Raw genomic sequence first — 15,439 nt, 5'->3', positions numbered from 1 at the left:
AAGGTACGACACCTCCGCGATCTGCAGATGTTTGGCTCGGAGATGTCCCGTGAACTCTAGATCCAGCTGAATGTCGAGGGAGAGTTTCGTCAGCATGACGGCCTAATGACGGTGATGATGAAGCTATCGGAACAGGGCTTTGCCTAAGCACTTCAACGATATGACCGAGGTGGATTATGGTGGAGGGGGCATCGCACATGGCTAAGACAATTGTCAACTTGTGTGTCTATGGGGTGCCCCCTCCCCTGTATATAAAGGAGTGGAGGAGGGGAGGGGCCGACCCTATATGGCGCACCCAAGGGAGTCCTACTCCCACCGGGAGTAGGATCCCCCCCTTCCCTAGTTGGATTAGGAGAGGAAGGAAGGGGGAGAGGGGGAAAGGAAAGGGGGGCCGGGCCCCCACCCAATTCGGATTGGGCTTGGGGGGCGCCCCCTCCTAGGCTCCCTTCTCCTCTCTCCCACTATGGCCCAATAAGGCCCATATACTCCGGTACTCCGATATATTCCTGAACTCACCCGGAACCATTACGATGTCCAAACATAGGCTTCCAATATATCGATCTTTATATCTCGACCATTTCGAGACTCCTCGCCATGCCCGTGATCACATCTGGGACTCCGAACAACCTTCGGTACATCAAAACACCTAAACTCATAATACCGATCGTCACCAAACGTTAAGCGTGCTGACCCTACGGGTTCGAGAACTAGGTAGACATGACCGAGACTCATCTCTAGTCAATAACCAATAGCGGAACCTGGATGCTCATATTGGTTCCTACATATTCTATGAAGATCTTTATCAGTCAAACCACATAACAACATACGTTGTTCCCTTTGTCATCGGTATGTTACTTGCCCGAGATTCGATCGTCGGTATCTCAATACCTAGTTCAATCTCGTTACCGGCAAGTCTCTTTACTCGTTCTGTAATGCAACATCCCGTAACTAACCCATTAGTCACATTGCTTGCAAGGCTTATAGTGATGTGCATTACCGAGAGGGGCCCTAAAGATACCTCTCCGATACACAGAGTGATAAATCCTAATCTCGATCTATGCCAACTCAACAAACACCATCGGAGACACCTGTAGAGAATCTTTATAGTCACCCAGTTACGTTGTGACGTTTGATAGCACAGTAAGTGTTCCTCCAGTATTCATGAGTTGTATAATCTCATAGTCATAGGGACATGTATAAGTTATGGAGAAAGCAATAGTAGTAAACTAAACGATCATCGTGCTAAGCTAACGGATGGTTCAAGTCAATCACATCATTCTCTAATGATGTGATCCCGTTTATCAAATGACAACTTTTTGTCCATGGCTAGGAAACTTAACCATCTTTGATTAACAAGCTAGTCAAGTAGAGGCATACTAGTTACACTCTGTTTGTTTATGTATTCACACATGTACTAAGTTTCTGGTTAGTACAATTCTAGCATGAATAATGAACATTTATCATGATATAAGGAAATATAAATAACAACTTTATTATTGCCTCTAGGGCATATTTCCTTCAAACGGATGCACGGTTTGCAAATGACAAGCAAAACAAGAATGATGCAAATCTACGATTAACAGCTTGATAGCACTTAGAATGCAACAAGAAACTATGCTACAGCACTCCAACATAGAAACAAAGCATATGAGCATAAAATACACATGAAGATCTACAAATCATGAACACTAAGCTCCTACTAGTTCCCACTAGAACAAGCTTAAAATAGCATGGCAAAAATGCAAAAGATATCAGCTTCACAGACTTAGAGAAAATACTAAGCATGACAAAACAGCAGCATATAGCAATCTTTAGAGCTAGCAAAAAACATTCTACAGGAACATATCATGGCAAACAAAGGCATGGCATGCTAGTGCTAAACACATAGAACAAAACTCCCTTACTAAACTTTAACCAAAGAGGCATGGAAAATGATGTGGCACCCATGCAAACATGGCAAGTTATATTAACAGTTTCAAACTTAAAAGAAAAACAAGACATGGTAGAAAAAGATTCATGATAGCCACTTTGCAAGCTCATGCCACTCACTACAAAGCATTTCATGGTATAGAAAGGTAACCAACATTAAGTAGACATATTTAAGTAACTAAACATGGCAAGAGCAAGTTCATTGGGTACATGCATCACTAGCAAAACACATGGCAATATGGATTATCATATTAACAATCTGCCAGAAATAATATTTAGCAAAAGTAGAGCAAGGCAATGACATGCTAGAGTACTCCATAATTTCAACCAGAAGCATGAATGGATATATCAATACCACATCTAGAAAACATGCTTACTGAACTATCTCAAAATATTCATGGATATCATGGTAGCAACAAGTTTACATGGCATCAAAATGTAGCAAGAAAAGGACTTAGCAAAATCACTAAGTGTCTGAAATCAGCAACATTATGAAGCCTATTTTGCATGCCTGTGCTAGTAACCACATAGATCACAAAAATACAAGACTTGCACCCCTTTAAAGATGGCATTATGGAGATCATGAAACATTTAGACATCATGCTCATAGGATGCACACACAAAATGCAACGAAAATGACAAATCATCAAGTTCTGCTAAGATCCAGCTGACAACATTTTATAGCACTTTTGCAATGATGATAATGGCATCAATATGGACAGTAACATGCATGCAAATGACTCTAACATGAAGAGAATCACGAGACGAACATTTCGATATATCATATGCATGATTCGGAGCTACGTTCGTGGAGATACGACATGATGAAGGAGGCATAAAATGTTAGGGATCTCCGGGACTTAGAGAAATATACCATCCGAGATCCAGATCTAGGGTTTGCGTGGATGATGAGGTTCACCGGGATCTTCACTGGAGAAGTGGCTGGAGTGGAAGGAGACGGTGGTCGGAGGCGGGGAAGCTCGTCGGAGAAGGCGTCGGCGAGGTGTCCGGTCGGGACGGCGACGGCTTCCGGCGAGCTGCGGGCACGGGGCGGTGGCGGCAGCGCGTGCGGCGAGGCGGCGGGGCCGGCGAGCGGCGGCGGCGCGCGGCGGAGCAGCGCGGGCCGGGCGAGGCGGTGGAGCGCGGGGGCAATGCGGGGCGGCTTGGGGCGGAGGGCCTCCCGCGGGCCCGGCGGGCTTCGGCGGCGGTGGGCGCGCGAGTGCCACGTGGCAGCATGCCGCTGGCTGTGGGCGGCGGCGGCGACTCGTTTGGTGGGATCCGGACGTGTCCAGCAGCGGAGTGGGCGATTTGCTAGGATTTGGACCCAAGATTTTGGGGGGAGATGCATATATATATATATATATAGGTAGAGCGAGCTAGGAGAGTCCAAATGAGGTGCGATTTTCGCCCACACGATCATGATCCAACGATAAAGAGTATGGAGGAGGTTTAGATGGGCTAGTGGGCTGTTTTGGAGGGGTGTTGGGCTGCAACAAGAGAGAGGCTTTTACGGTTACCCGGTTAGCCGTTGGGGCTTCAAACGACCTTCAAATGGAACGAAATTTGACAGGCGGCCTACCGGTGGTGTACCAAAGCCACTCGACAAATCTCGACCCATTTCGAGAACATTTTTCTCCTGCTCACGAAACAAGATTAGAGTGTTAGAATATTGTTAGAGATAGATCTTGATGTATTCGGTTAGCTAAGATAAAGCTAAACCGAACCCTAGGCTGTTCAGATTTGTATCTTATCTCTATCTTCTTGTACCACAAGTTTTGTAACAATCCCTCCATGTAAATGCCGTGATCAAGGGCTATTCTGATCCTATATAAACACGCAACCAGCGGCCTACTACGGTAGGTAGAAACGCTTCCGAAAATTCACATGGTAATCAGAGCCTTCCTTCCAAAATACATCTAGCTTTCCTTCCCAACCGCAGCCATGTCATCGTCCTCCCACAGCACCGCCAATCCCCTGAATAATCAGATCACAGAAAAGCTTACCCGTGACAATTTCCTTCTGTGGAAGACCCAACTCCTTCCCCAGATTCGTGCTGCTTCCCTTTTCGGATACCTTGATGGATCCATCCCTGAGCCGGAGCCTACCATATCCACCACAGACAAAGATGGCAAGGTCACGAACCTGCCAAACCCAGAGCATGCAGCCTGGGTCGTTCAGGACCAGCAAGTGCTGGGCTATCTCCTGACGTCCGTCTCCAAAGAAGTCCTGACACAGATGGTGTCGGTCGAGACGGCGCACGCGGCATGGACCGCCCTGACGAACATGTTCGTCTCCAATTCGCGCTCCCGCATCAACAATCTTCGGATCTCCCTCTCCAACGCAGAGAAGGGAAATCAGTCGGTGGTCGTCTACTTCGCCCGCATGAGGTCGCTTGCTGATGAGCTAGCGGCTGCAGGCAGACCCCTCCAGGACGACGAGCTCATCTCCTTCATCTTGGCCGGCCTCGACATGGAATACAACCCCCTGGTATCCGCCCTCGACGCTCGCACTGAACCTCTCACCCTCGATGTACTGTACTCGCAGATGGCCAACTTCGATCAGAGAGTTGAGCTCCTGCAACGATCCGGTGGTGGCTTCAAATCATCTGCAAACTCAGCTGCTCGTGGGCGTGGTCAGTAGCGCGGACGCGGCGCGCCGCGTGGCCGTGGTGGCGGCCGCGGCGGCGGCAGCCGTGGCCCTGGCAGTGCGCCCCCTGTCTACAACAACAATCGGGGGGGACGCCCTGGACCTGGCGGACTTGGAGGACCCGGGCCAAATGGTGGTGGTGGTTTCCGCAATGATCGCCCCCACTGCCAGATCTGCAACAAGCCCGGTCACATCGCCATGGAGTGCTGGTACAGGTTCACTGATGATTATCTTCCAGAAGAAAAAGTGGGGGGATCGGCCACTACATCCTCCTACGGGGTGGATACCAACTGGTATGCAGATAGCGGCGCTACAGATCACATCACCGGGGAGCTCGAGAAGCTAACCGTTCGAGACAAGTACCGCGGGCATGATCAGATCCACACTGCTGATGGTGCAGGTATGAGCATTAGCCATATTGGACATTCCTCTATTAATACCCCTAGTGATACTCTTCATCTAAACAAAGTTTTGCATGCCCCCACTGCCTCACGAAATCTTATTTCCGTTCATCGTCTCACCCTTGACAATCATATTTATATTGAATTTTGGCCTTATTTCTTTCTTATTAAGGATCAGGCCATGGGGAGGGTGCTGCATCGAGGCAGATGTAGAGGAGGACTTTATCCATTGCTTCCATCTAGGACATCAAATAAACAAGCGTTTGGTGCTGTCAAGATATCTTCATCGCGATGGCACGATCGCCTTGGCCATCCTTCTTTTCAAATAGTTCAACGTGTGCTTAGGAATAATAAACTCTCTTATCATGGGGAGCCAAACTTTGAGTCGGTGTGTGACTCATGCCAATGTACAAAAAGTCACCAATTACCTTATCCCGTGTCTACTAGTGTATCTACCAAACCTCTTGAGTTAATCTTTTCTGATGTATGGGGAGATGCCCCTCTTTCTGTTGGTAGATACAAGTATTATGTTAGCTTCATTGATGATTATACCAAGTTTTCATGGATTTATCTCATTAAGAAAAAATCTGATGTCTTTGAAGTTTTTCATAATTTCCAAGCATTCGTTGAACGTCAATTTGATGTCAAAATACTCACTGTCCAATCTGATTGGGGTGGGGAGTACGAGAAACTAAACTCATTTTTCCAAAAGATTGGAATTGCTCATCATGTTTCTTGTCCACATGCTCATCAGCAAAACGGATCTGCCGAAAGAAAACATCGTCATATCGTTGAAGTAGGTCTTGCACTTCTTGCAAACGCCTCTATGCCCTTAAAATTTTGGGATGAGGCTTTTCTTGCTGCCACATATCTTATCAACATTTTGCCAAGTAGTGTCATCAATTTTGACACCCCGTATGAACGACTATATCAAAAAAAACCCAACTATGAATCCCTACGTGTGTTTGGATGCGCCTGCTGGCCCAACCTCAGGCCATACAACACTCGCAAGCTTGCCTTTCGTTCCAAACAATGTGTTTTCCTAGGTTATAGTCCTCGACACAAGGGGGTCAAGTGTCTAGATGTCTCTACCGGCCGAGTATATGTCTCTCGTGATGTCATATTTGATGAAACTGTCTTTCCATTTGCATCACTTCATCCTAATGCTGGGGCTCTCCTACATAAAGAAATTTTGCTCCTTCCCGATCATCTTCACTCATCCACCTTTTTTGATCATGGGGGTAGTAATGGAGATGACCAAAATAATATGGCTATTACTCGTACTAATCTGCGTTGTCCAGATGATGCAGAAAGTGTAGGAGAAAATTTGGCAGAAAATGATGCAAATTTGGTGCCAAACGGACTAAATATGGGGTCTATACCGTATGTCACGCTAAGAGACAGCGGCACAAGATCCGGTGCAGGTCCGTGCATGCAATCCCATGCAGATATGGGTGCAGACAGCACGGGATCCGGCGCAGCGTCAACGCCAGGCAGTGGCGGCAGCGCGTCAACACCAGACAGCAGCAGCGGCGCGGAGCAATCAGCGGGCGACCGGTCAGCCAGTCCAGCGCGCGCCTCTTCATCTGGCCACCCGCGCCAACAGGCGGACGACATGTCAGCCGGCCCCGCGCGCGCCTCTCCATCCGTGATGAGTGCGCCGTTGCCATCGCAGGCCAGGCGACCAGGTGCTGTGCAAGACACGCTGGTTGGGCAAGAAAACCCGACTTCGTTCCCAGTGCCGCATGGAACAAGTGCTTCTGGATCTTCCGTGCAAAGTGAAGATTCTCCAACTCCAGAAGCTCCTGTTTTAGGGCGTACACGACTCCAAACAGGGATCCGGAAGCCACTGTTGCCTTCATACGGTACAGTTTTATATGAAAAAAATTTCAAAGTTAAATATGCTTCGTTATGTTCCACAGGTGAACCACAGAGTGTTCAAGAAGCCTTGGATGATAAAAGATGGAGAACAGCAATGGATGAAGAATACCAAGCACTCATGAAGAACAAAACATGGCATCTCGTTCCTGCAAACAGTGGTAAAAATATCATAGACTGTAAATGGGTATACAGAATTAAAAAGAAAGCTGATGGTAGCATAGATAGGTATAAAGCCAGATTAGTAGCAAAAGGGTTTAAGCAACGATATGGTATAGACTATGAAGATACCTTCAGTCCAGTTGTTAAAGCAGCTACTATTCGACTTGTTCTATCTATTGCTGTATCCAGGGGTTGGAGCTTGCGACAGCTAGATGTTCAGAACGCGTTCCTTCATGGTGTTCTGGAAGAAGAGGTCTACATGAGGCAACCACCAGGTATTAAAGTAAAAACTCACCCTTTCATGTGTGCAAACTGGACAAGGCACTCTATGGGCTTAAACAAGCTCCAAGGGCATGGTACGCTCGGTTGAGCTCTAAACTTCAGCAGTTAGGATTTGTTCCATCAAAGGCTGACACCTCACTTTTTATCTTCAATAAGTCCATGGTGACCATATTTGTTCTTATTTATGTTGATGATATTATTGTGACAAGCTCTTCTCAAGAAGCAGTGTCAGCATTATTAAAGGATTTGAGCTCAACCTTCACTCTAAAAGATCTGGGAGATCTGCATTTCTTCCTTGGCATAGAGGTAAAGAAAATTGATGATGGTATTGTGTTAACACAAGAAAAATATGCCTTGGATCTTCTAACCAAAGTGGGTATGAAAGACTGCAAGCCAGCACCCACACCTTTGTCTAGTACTGAAAAATTATCAGCTCATGATGGAGAGCTTCTTTCATCAGAAGATGGTACAAGGTACAGAAGTATTTTGGTGCATTACAGTATTTGACTCTTACAAGGCCAGATATCTCTTTTTCAGTCAATAAAATATGTCAATATTTGCATGCACCAACCACAGTCCATTGGACTGCAGCTAAAAGAATTCTTAGATATGTCAAGCACACTATGAATTCAGGATTAGCTTATAGAAAGTCATCCTCTACTCTTTTGAGTGCCTTCTCAGATGCAGACTGGGCAGGTGATATTGATGATAGAAGGTCAACAGGTGGTTTTGCAGTTTACTTTGGTCCAAATTTAATATCTTGGAGTGCCAGGAAACAGGCTACTGTGTCTAGATCAAGTACAGAGGCAGAATATAAATCTGTAGCCAATGCAACTGCAGAAATCATTTGGGTTCAGTCACTTCTAAAAGAACTCCGAGTATTTACTAGACAAATTCCATGTCTTTGGTGTGATAATCTTGGAGCTACTTATTTATCTGCTAATCCTGTGTTCCATGCTCGAACCAAGCACATTGAAATTGACTATCATTTTGTCAGAGAAAGAGTAGCAAACAAACTTCTTGATGTAAGGTTTGTTTCTTCAAAGGATCAGATTGCTGATGGGTTTACGAAGGCATTGCCTGTAAGAAACTTGGAGAACTTTAGGCGCAATCTCACCTTGACCAAGGTGTGATTGAGAGGGGATGTTAGAATATTGTTAGAGATAGATCTTGATGTATTCGGTTAGCTAAGATAAAGCTAAACCGAACCCTAGGCTGTTCAGATTTGTATCTTATCTCTATCTTCTTGTACCACAAGTTTTGTAACAATCCCTCCATGTAAATGCCGTGATCAAGGGCTATTCTGATCCTATATAAACACGCAACCAGCGGCCTACTACGGTAGGTAGAAACGCTTCCGAAAATTCACATAGAGGGGTGCACGAGAGAGCGTCGGATTGCGAAACGGACAACGGGGAAAATGACCGGATGCATGAGACGAACGCGAATGCAAATGAGATGCACATAATGACATGAGATGGAATGCATGACATGAACAAAATACAAAACGAGATGCAAAACCCAACCACGAAAGAAATATCATATCACATAGCACAAAATGGCAAGAGTCGGAGTTACAAATATGGAAAGTTACATCCGAAGTGTTACACCAATCCACTGTTTAACTAGATCAATGTTGCAAAACCAATCCCTGAGGTGTTTGAAGATGTGAAAACCATTTTTCAGCCGTATGGCTGAAAGGTAATGTTACATCATACCTAATTAATTAAGTTTTGACCATTTCTGAAGTGCACAGATGTAACATACTCCCTCCATTTCAGTATACATGTTTTTATTTATGCTTATGTTCAAGGATAGCTTGAATTATCTTGACATGCTTTGCTACTTCTGTCACTTTATAGGTCATTCATTGCCACTGTCCTTGACCTGATCCCGTCGCATTGTTTGTTCCTTGGCGTTATCGGATCTAAGCGCCCCCTGTCCTTGAGGCAGACACGAACAGAGATGATCTTCATGTTTACTACTGAGATCAGAGAGCAACTGAAGTAGTGATAGAACGGTACCCTTTTTAGGTTCTGAATCCAAACCTTCTTACAAACTTAGTCACACTTGTCACTTGTGTGAGCATAAGAAATCTTGATAGTCGGTTGCTTCTACTAAATGTACTTGGTGCATAAATTTGATTGCCTGCTGCAGATGCTGTAAATTTAGAGCTTTAATTGCCGGTATTTGGAGTACTAGGAGAGTTTCTAAACTACTGTCATGTCATCGTGGATAGGACAGCGAACTAATGTAACATATGTATGGTTGTGACCAGGATTTTACATATGCCTTGAAGAACAAGGATCTGAATGTTCAATCATGCATCGGTCACTCAGTTGTCTCAAGTTTCAAGAATACCTTTTGTGGTTATGCAAGAGTAGATGTTACAAGAGAATCATTCATTCAGAGAAGTAAAATCCGGTTTCAATCAATGATGTGATGTCCTTGAGTAAGATGGGGTGCAGGCGGCGGCCATGAGCTCGCCGACTGGGGACCTAATTACTGGCCCCAAATATTCAATTGACTCATCGTCAAAAAAGGGACATCAAAATAACTTTTCATAATGATTAAAAAACATAATTTGTAGAGGTATAAGGTTTTGAATCAAGGGCTGAGAGTTGGCTAGAATAAAAAAACATAATTTGTAGAGACGTAAGATTTTGAAAGAGGTCCGAGAGATGGTGACTAGAATAAAGGTGTAGAGGAAGATGAGTGCGCAAAATCGAAAAAACACAAAAAATAGAAAAGAAATAAAAAAGTTCTGATTTTTTTTGCAAGCAAGGTACTTATGTGCGTGATGTTCGTGCAGAATTTGGTGGAGTTTTGACACTAGAGGAGCACGGGACAAAAAAACAAAATTCGGCTATGTGAGTAAGGTTACTGTTCATGCACTGTTTTGGCCGGTTTTCTCATTTTTGCCACGAGCTCCACAGATGTTCAAATGGAAGTTATGTTTGCACGCACATCCTGCACTCGAACATCTTACAAGCAAAAAAACTTCAATTTCTTTTTGATTTTTTTCTATTTTTCATGGAGTTACTGTTAACTGGGTTCATCTGGACCCGGGCACCGAATTAGATTTTCGTGGAATAATGATATCACTTTGTTTTCTTGTAAAGAGATGGTACTTAACGAGACAAATAATTTCCTAGAATGAGGAGAAGGACAGAAAGTCAGTTTGTCATTATATATGTACGGAAACACAACATGTGGTCATACACGACACACATTATCTAAATTAAAACAAACTTTTAATCACTACTTTTTTTCCGGGGCAATGCACAAGCTTTTCCCTGTCCCACGCAGGGCTGCAGAGCGTAAGGGCTAGGGTGGAGAGCGAGGACGAGAGGGCGGCGGGAGATCGGGCCTAGAAAAGACGGCGGAGGGCCGAATAGAGGTGCACAAAGGTGGCCAGCGAGGGCCGACACGGGAGGCCGATGAAGCGGCAGCGGAGGAGGATGCCAAGCAGGATGAAGATGCGCGGCTTGGAGAGAAGCTTGTGGGCGAAGCAGAGTCGACTCATGTTCCACACACGATGTCCAGGACATTTGTGCCTAGGCAGCGATGCATCGCAAAGCTCGACGCCCCGCTCCATGATGCCCATGGCAGTCAGCTTTAAGGCAGCAACCATGCCGGGACTGTAGAGCGTCTGTACTACTGCGTTAACGACTTGGCTCACATGGACATTGGCAGCGGCTTCCACTCGATCATTAGATTCATCATAAGATTATTTTTCATATTTTATTCATTTAGTATTGTGGATGCCAATATGTTTGGCTCTGAAGTCGGTCCAAATTAAAGAAATTTGACTTAAAAAAGAACAAACACACCTTATATTTGGAACAGAAGGAGTTTTTTGTTGGTGAGTTAGGAAGATCATGGAGTGTGTTTTTCTTTTATTTATAATGCGGTGTTTTAGTGGGCCTTTCGAGGGATAATTACATGTTATCTGCTAATCAACCCATACTTGTGTTGGAAGATTTTCTACGCCTGTGTCTACATATACCATATTTGTGTTGTAATATCACATGTTGACGCTTCTTTTCTTTCTTTCTTTTGATGAGAGGGTGCACAGGTTTGATATATTTGTATATGCCGGTTGCCGCCGATTGATTTGGAAAAGTTGTTGACTCGGTCAAAATTATCGACCAAGTTCTGAATACCTCAATCGAATGGAAACTCCAAATTTAAAAAGCATGGTGACTTAAAAACATTAAATGAAAGAGCTTCTTAAAAAATTGTTGATCGGGTCAAATCGGATGGTCCAATTCTAAATTGAAGACTTCAATGGATGATGAGGCATTAAAACTTAAGGAGCATAGGATTAGTGAGCATGGTGTATTTGTAGAAGCATAGTGAGTATTCTTGACCTGGTCAAAATCAGATACCCAATCTCAAATTTGAGACCTCAATTGATTATGAGGCCTTAAAATTAGGAAGCATACCGTATTTATAGATATGCATTATAGCCTGTAATAACACACGGGTGTTCCACTAGCTGTCAAGGTAGTACAGTTAACCCTTGGGAAAAAATAGTACATTTAAGTATTAGAATAAAAATAATGTAATTTTGTAGGTCCTACTTTATTTCTATGGATGCAATGTACATGAGTACATCCGGGGTTATCCTCCTTTTCTAAAAAAGATTTGAGTACATCTATGTATATTCACATCGTTTTTAAATCACGTGTGTTACCAGCAAGTGCGCTTGGTCTCGAGTCTCGAGCCAGAAGCACTGGGCAACTACACAGTCATTGGAAACAGCTAGTAGGCTAGTTGTAATGGGAGTATCATAGGTAGTATCATGCATGCCAACTAGATAAATTTGATGAGGTGGCATAAAATTAAATGAAGAAAGAGAAAGTTAAGTATCATATAATGATACCGTATCATATTAAATGTTTTGCTACTATGTGTCATGCATGCTAATAAATAAAGTCATCTATAATAATAACATATGATACTATGCACTACGGATGTAGTATTATACACTAGTATGATATGACCAGCCGATAGAACACATATTTAATTCAAGGGGAAACGATGCTTTCGAATACCATTTTGCCGATCGAAAAAGGAACAAAAGTCAGAGTGATCCTCGCTGGAGCAGAAACTTGCTTCCGAGTGCGTGTCTGCAAGACATCAAGTTAAATGCCACGTGGTTCTGCTTGGTTGCGCGAAATTGAGCACACGCTGTCGAGCCTTAAACTAATCCTGCAGCTGCACTTGGACCCAGAAGGAGAGTGCGGCAACCGCAAGGAAGAAAGACTTGGAGTTTGGTTAATTAACCGATGAGCTAGCTCCAGGAACAAGAGATTCTTCTCGTAGCTAGGACATGCAGTTCTCGGAAGACTAGTTAATTAGGCCAAAGGGCAAAGACGTCCTTTTTTCTTTTTGACGGGACAGAGCAACTGTACCCTGAATCTGTGAATTCCTCCAAAATTTCCTACAGTTTGACTGTCAACTCTGCGCGTTGTTGAAATGCTCTGACATGAGAGGCCTGGCCTATTTATACACACCACCTACCTGCTCCACTCATGGTGAGGCTGTGACTGAGAGCAGAGCACAGAGCGAGGAAAAACGCAGCGATGAGGTTCCTTGGCCTTGTGAGCCTGGTTGCTCTGATCTTCCTGTTAAGCTTCAGGTCTTTGCTTCACCAGCAAGTGCTCGTTGGTAAGTTCGTAGAGCAGTAGCCATTGCTGTTACCTTGAGTAGTTCCTAGTATCTTTGCTGCATGAACATTCATTCACTGTCTGTTACTGAAGAAACAGAAGTTTTTTTCCCTTCCGTGCAAGGAGAAGGTGCTGCGACTGCGAGCCATGACGACGGCAGGAGGCAGCACGCCAAGGAGTGGGCCGAGGAGAGAAAGAGGATGAGGTGGTTCATGACCAAGGACTACGGTCATCCGAGGCGCCACACGCCGAGGCACAACCGGCTGCTGTAGAAGAGAAGCTTGCAACATGAGAGAGAAGGCCGACGGCGACGTGGGTCTTTCCTAGCTAGCTAGCTCATCTCAATTTGGTCCCATGCGTGCAGTCCTGATCCGCACGCAAATTTTGAACCCCCCCTGACCAAGTATTAGAGATGTTATTATTATGAACTTATGATAGTACGCACATTAGATATAGGAGTATAAAATGATGTCTCTTTTGGTAGATTCTGTAAGGAGTACAGAGTCTCTTGTAGCTTCATGGTTCCCACTATCTTTGATGGCTTATGAAAAATAGTCGCTTTGCTAAGTCGGTTATTGTTTCTGCCTGAACTCTGAAGTGAGAGTTCAAAGCTGCGTACAAGCTGGTTCATATCTTTTCTTTTCTTGAAGAACCTCATCGCGAGGGAAGAAGCTTCTTGCAATTCATTTAGGAGGATAAGAAAAAACGGATCCAAAAATCTAGCATTTTTCGGGTAATTAGGAAAGACTGAGTAAAAACCTCAAAAAACACAAGAAAAAAAGAAAAAAAAAACACTAGAGCTTGGGGACAGGGAATGGGAGAAGAGGAAATACCGATCATTCATTCAATCAATGTGCAGTTGATCTATCACTGTACTTGTATATGAGTCACTGTAAGCCCAAAGTTTTCCCTTGTTTATTTTGGTAATATTACTGTTGCTGCACTGACCCACAGTGCAAGTGTCGTTTATCATGGTACCGACAGTTAGTCTTTCCAACTGGGAGAAAGTCGGTGCTATTTGGGTGGCCCAAGTCCATGGCACGAGGCTTGTGCTCACCGATGTCTCACATGGAATGGACGTGGTCCTTTTACTCCTCTACTAGTAATAATACGTGAAATACATGTTTATATTAGGTAGGATATTAGTTGCACGTTATATTAGGTAAGATATATCTGCTGCATGTTGATATTTAGTAGTATATCAATTACCTTTTCGCGGGAATGGTAGGATATTAATTACATGACAGATTTCATGGGATAGCGTTGAGTCAAAACGTGTTTATAACCAATAGCAATGGTGGGTAATTAGAGCGTTAAACGTGTTTGGTGCTTACCATTGGAGGGATTTGAACTGTTAGATAACGTGATTTGACGGTTGAGATGATTCGGATCTGCCCCTTTGGATCTTTTTATATTGATATAAATATAGATTACCAAAGTGTTATGAAGCTCGCAGAGTAGACATGTTTTTAACCCAACCTTGGTGGCCGTTCAAGTCAAACGAGGCGGTCATTCCGTTGCCTTGAACCAAAGCAACGCCTCTAACTCTTCGCATCACTTCAGTTAGCAGCGATATGAAACCGACATTGAAATGATTATTTTAGACATAACTGATCCATACACGATGCAGTAGTATTCGATATCTTTGGTTTTGTTATGGAAGTACTCGATGCCCATACACGAGTGTGTGAGTCCTCTATCGTACAGATTTTTTTTCACATGGTAATACGTGTCTTAAAATTATAGTACAAGTCATGTACATACCGACCTAATAAAACTGAAAAGAAAACAGAACACTAGCCTTTGCACAAAGAAACGTCAACCAAGAAGGAAAATTACAATCAAGATTGAAAAATCCTCTGAGCTTAATATCAACGCTTGCCACATGCCTCTGGCACCATGACAACAAACACCAAAGGAAAAATAACAGATCACCTCTCACCCGAGCTCGATGTGACTCCATCGCTGATATACAGTTGTGTGGACCTCCAAAAAGGCACCAAAGACGAAACCATTACCGTTGAATGAATCAGACCGGGGCAACACCCCAGACACGCCATCAGACTCTGGATCTGGCACCCCCACTCGACTAAACATCCAAAGACGAAACTATACCTATCATCCACGAACCACGAACCTAGTGATGACCTGAAATTGCACAGGGTCATGTAGCAATTTCATGAGAAGTAAGGTTTATCGATTCCACCGGGAGCGAACAAGATGGCACCATAATCCCCGCAGCCGTGTTATCACTTAACACAACTACGCTCACACTCAAACCAGGGTTTGGAAACAGTTTACTTAATGAGTATGTTGCTAGGTAACGGTAAAAAGAGAGAATTAAACTCTAGATAATGGAAAATAAATACTAAAATAAACTAAGAAAATAAACTATGAGAAGTACGTGATGTTTTCGATGAGATTGCTGACACCTAGGTACGGCCTAGTTCGGCTCCGGCACGTTAT

At 44.1% G+C, this 15,439-nt stretch overlaps 1 pseudogene; it reads left to right on the top strand.

The window, feature by feature from the left end:
* Positions 1-4,350: 4,350 nt before the first annotated feature.
* Positions 4,351-4,489, top strand: LOC125517781 (annotated as a pseudogene).
* The last annotated feature ends 10,950 nt before the right edge of the window (positions 4,490-15,439 follow it).

Source organism: Triticum urartu, chromosome 6 (assembly GCF_003073215.2).
Source record: "Triticum urartu cultivar G1812 chromosome 6, Tu2.1, whole genome shotgun sequence".
In the NCBI taxonomy this organism is placed as follows: Eukaryota; Viridiplantae; Streptophyta; class Magnoliopsida; order Poales; family Poaceae; genus Triticum; species Triticum urartu.
Note: the sequence above shows the minus strand (reverse complement) of the source record. Positions and strands in the feature narration are given on the sequence as shown.